General features: G+C 52.2%; 1 non-coding gene across 1 annotated transcript in view; it reads left to right on the top strand.

The window, feature by feature from the left end:
* Positions 1–3680: 3680 nt before the first annotated feature.
* LOC124578946 overlaps positions 3681–5000 on the top strand; it is a 1910-nt gene continuing 590 nt past the window's right edge. The window contains exon 1 of the ribosomal RNA XR_006972721.1: positions 3681–5000. This exon is cut by the window's right edge and continues 590 nt beyond it. This is a non-coding gene — a ribosomal RNA (small subunit ribosomal RNA).

A 5000-nucleotide genomic window follows, 5' to 3' on the forward strand; every position in this document is an offset into this window, starting at 1 on the left:
ACCTAACCTATGTCGTACCGTAACCTAACCTATGTCGTACCGTAACCTAACCTATGTCGTACCGTAACCTAACCTATGTCGTACCGTAACCTAACCTATGTCGTACCGTAACCTAACCTATGTCGTACCGTAACCTAACCTATGTCGTACCTTAACCTAACCTATGTCGTACCTTAACCTAACCTATGTCGTACCTTAACCTAACCTATGTCGTACCTTAACCTAACCTATGTCGTACCTTAACCTAACCTATGTCGTACCTTAACCTAACCTATGTCGTACCTTAACCTAACCTATGTCGTACCTTAACCTAACCTATGTCGTACCTTAACCTAACCTATGTCGTACCTTAACCTAACCTATGTCGTACCTTAACCTAACCTATGTCGTACCTTAACCTAACCTATGTCGTACCTTAACCTAACCTATGTCGTACCTTAACCTAACCTATGTCGTACCTTAACCTAACCTATGTCGTACCTTAACCTAACCTATGTCGTACCTTAACCTAACCTATGTCGTACCTTAACCTAACCTATGTCGTACCTTAACCTAACCTATGTCGTACCTTAACCTAACCTATGTCGTACCTTAACCTAACCTATGTCGTACCTTAACCTAACCTATGTCGTACCTTAACCTAACCTATGTCGTACCTTAACCTAACCTATGTCGTACCTTAACCTAACCTATGTCGTACCTTAACCTAACCTATGTCGTACCTTAACCTAACCTATGTCGTACCTTAACCTAACCTATGTCGTACCTTAACCTAACCTATGTCGTACCTTAACCTAACCTATGTCGTACCTTAACCTAACCTGTATTGCGCCTTAACCTAACCTGTATTGCGCCTTAACCTAACCTGTATTGCGCCTTAACGTAACCTGTATTGCGCCTTAACGTAACCTGTATTGCGCCTTAACGTAACCTGTATTGCGCCTTAACGTAACCTGTATTGCGCCTTAACGTAACCTGTATTGCGCCTTAACGTAACCTGTATTGCGCCTTAACGTAACCTGTATTGCGCCTTAACGTAACCTGTATTGCGCCTTAACGTAACCTGTATTGCGCCTTAACGTAACCTGTATTGCGCCTTAACGTAACCTGTATTGCGCCTTAACGTAACCTGTATTGCGCCTTAACGTAACCTGTATTGCGCCTTAACGTAACCTGTATTGCGCCTTAACGTAACCTGTATTGCGCCTTAACGTAACCTGTATTGCGCCTTAACGTAACCTGTATTGCGCCTTAACGTAACCTGTATTGCGCCTTAACGTAACCTGTATTGCGCCTTAACGTAACCTGCATTGCGCCTTAACGTAACCTGCATTGCGCCTTAACGTAACCTGTATTGCGCCTTAACGTAACCTGTATTGCGCCTTAACGTAACCTGTATTGCGCCTTAACGTAACCTGTATTGCGCCTTAACGTAACCTGTATTGCGCCTTAACGTAACCTGTATTGCGCCTTAACGTAACCTGTATTGCGCCTTAACGTAACCTGTATTGCGCCTTAACGTAACCTGTATTGCGCCTTAACGTAACCGATATTGCGCCTTAACGTAACCTATATTGCGCCGTAACGTAACCTATATTGCGCCGTAACGTAACCCACATTGCCCCTTAACGTAACCCACATTGCCCCTTAACGTAACCCACATTGCCCCTTAACGTAACCCAACACACGTTGGGCCTTAACCCAACACACGTTGGGCCTTAACCCAACACACGTTGGGCCTTAACCCAACACACGTTGGGCCTTAACCCAACACACGTTGGGCCTTAACCCAACACACGTTGGGCCTTAACCCAACACACGTTGGGCCTTAACCCAACACACGTTGGGCCTTAACCCAACACACGTTGGGCCTTAACCCAACACACGTTGGGCCTTAACCCAACACACGTTGGGCCTTAACCCAACACACGTTGGGCCTTAACCCAACACACGTTGGGCCTTAACCTGCTCTGTAATTGTCATACGACGCGTTAAATTAGTGTAGTGTTGCCTAACTGCAACCCCCGCAATATAGTTTGCTACTCGCACTGCCCGGTCCCCAGTGTATCGCTTCATGTTAAACACCTTGCAGCTATACACTGTAATGTGGATGGCAGCAGGACGTACATGCTCAATGCCCTTTGCAGTTGTTCATTGGCATTTGCAGTTGTTCATTGGCATTCGCATGTGCGAAGCACTTAGCCTACGCTGTGGTACGGCCTGTGTCAACTGTCCGCTGATGTTGTACGTCCAAATCACACACTGTACTGCACATTGGTCCTCATGTACTGAATGATACATCGTGGTACATGTGACCGTACAACGACTGCGCCAACAACGGCGAACCATGCGGTCCAAATGTTGTGCACTCAGCTACGTGTCGTCTCCCTATAAGAGCTGGATTGCAGTGTGGTATGCCCTGGATGGCGATCAGCATGAGCCGTCTGTTGATGTAGTGGCGCGTGTTGTCAGACGTAGTCGTCTCTTCTCACACACCGTGATAGCATGGTGCACTGCGTTCCACATCTGCGACATGCGACAGAGGCCGGTTGACAGTCGTTCGCGCAATGGACATCGCATACGTACGGGGGCCACCTTCCACGTGTTCGCGAAGCGTGCACATGTTGTTGCGTGTATGTGGGCAGACATAGTGTGTCGTGACACCTGACACAGGCATGCAACAATCGTTGAATTTGCAAATGGCGATGGACGCCTACGTTTGCTGGTGACGTTATGCAAATGAACAACTGGTAAACCGTTGTGGTGCGGTTGTTCTCGCTAGAGGTGAATCAGTGATGGCGACGATCGGTTGAGCTACCAACCGGTTGTTCCAGCGATACCCACCATGCCCACGAACGTGAATGGCATCTGGGTGTGAAGCGATACGCGGCGGTGGCTGGGTGGGACCGTCCCCGGCCGGTGAGGGGGGGCCTCCCGGCGTGCTGGCCGCGCGGTGCGTGGGCGCACGCGCTACAGCCGGCTGGTGGGGGCGGCCAGTGGCAGGCGCGCCGGCCGACGGAGGCGGCAGGCGGCGCAGCTGCGCGCCGGCGCACCCTGCACGCGGCGCCGTGCGGCCAAAGTAGGTCCTCGCGGGCCCGGTGCGAAGCGCGGTGGACATCTGCAGTGTGCTGGTCCGATTGAGGACTGTGTGCGCTGAGGATGCGCCGCCGCCCGGCGCTCGGCGCCGCGACGCCGTCTGCTGCTCGGTCGCCTCTGCGGTTCTCGCAGGTGGTTTGTATCGCAGCTGTGCGGACGTGTTGGCGCGTGCGCTGTGCTGGGAGAGTTCGCTTCGGCACCCAAGTGGGGCTTTTGTCCTTCTGTGGCGCTGGCGTTGGAGCTGCCGGTCACCGTAGGTGGCGCGTGTTGTCTCCCGCCGGCAATGCCACGACAGCACGCTCCCGGGCCTCTGTCGGCAGCGGCAAGCTCAGTTGGGAGCACGGGTGGTCGCACCTAAAGCGTCTACTCGCCAAACTCCGGGCGATTGCGCCTCTCTCGAACCCGACCAAGTACTTAGGACGGCGCTGCGCGCCGCCGGGACCTGAGAGGGTTTCGAGGTGTATTGTGCAGGGGAGCTCAGCCTCCTCCTGTTTGCAGAATAATTGAGCGGACGCTTGCGTGTTCGCGCGGGCCCCCGGGACACACTCCCGGGCGGCCGGCTGCTCAGCTCTAGTTGACGCAGCTCCCTGGTTGATCCTGCCAGTAGTCATATGCTTGTCTCAAAGATTAAGCCATGCATGTCTCAGTACAAGCCGCATTAAGGTGAAACCGCGAATGGCTCATTAAATCAGTTATGGTTCCTTAGATCGTACCCACGTTACTTGGATAACTGTGGTAATTCTAGAGCTAATACATGCAAACAGAGTCCCGACCAGAGATGGAAGGGACGCTTTTATTAGATCAAAACCAATCGGTCGGCTCGTCCGGTCCGTTTGCCTTGGTGACTCTGAATAACTTTGGGCTGATCGCACGGTCCTCGTACCGGCGACGCATCTTTCAAATGTCTGCCTTATCAACTGTCGATGGTAGGTTCTGCGCCTACCATGGTTGTAACGGGTAACGGGGAATCAGGGTTCGATTCCGGAGAGGGAGCCTGAGAAACGGCTACCACATCCAAGGAAGGCAGCAGGCGCGCAAATTACCCACTCCCGGCACGGGGAGGTAGTGACGAAAAATAACGATACGGGACTCATCCGAGGCCCCGTAATCGGAATGAGTACACTTTAAATCCTTTAACGAGTATCTATTGGAGGGCAAGTCTGGTGCCAGCAGCCGCGGTAATTCCAGCTCCAATAGCGTATATTAAAGTTGTTGCGGTTAAAAAGCTCGTAGTTGGATTTGTGTCCCACGCTGTTGGTTCACCGCCCGTCGGTGTTTAACTGGCATGTATCGTGGGACGTCCTGCCGGTGGGGCGAGCCGAAGGCGTGCGACGCGCCTCGTGCGTGCTCGTGCGTCCCGAGGCGGACCCCGTTGCAATCCTACCAGGGTGCTCTTGAGTGAGTGTCTCGGTGGGCCGGCACGTTTACTTTGAACAAATTAGAGTGCTTAAAGCAGGCAAGCCCGCCTGAATACTGTGTGCATGGAATAATGGAATAGGACCTCGGTTCTATTTTGTTGGTTTTCGGAACCCGAGGTAATGATTAATAGGGACAGGCGGGGGCATTCGTATTGCGACGTTAGAGGTGAAATTCTTGGATCGTCGCAAGACGAACAGAAGCGAAAGCATTTGCCAAGTATGTTTTCATTAATCAAGAACGAAAGTTAGAGGTTCGAAGGCGATCAGATACCGCCCTAGTTCTAACCATAAACGATGCCAGCCAGCGATCCGCCGCAGTTCCTCCGATGACTCGGCGGGCAGCCTCCGGGAAACCAAAGCTTTTGGGTTCCGGGGGAAGTATGGTTGCAAAGCTGAAACTTAAAGGAATTGACGGAAGGGCACCACCAGGAGTGGAGCCTGCGGCTTAATTTGACTCAACACGGGAAACCTCACCAGGCCCGGACA

The sequence above is a fragment of the Schistocerca americana genome, unplaced genomic scaffold (assembly GCF_021461395.2).
Source record: "Schistocerca americana isolate TAMUIC-IGC-003095 unplaced genomic scaffold, iqSchAmer2.1 HiC_scaffold_283, whole genome shotgun sequence".
NCBI lineage: Eukaryota > Metazoa > Arthropoda > Insecta > Orthoptera > Acrididae > Schistocerca > Schistocerca americana.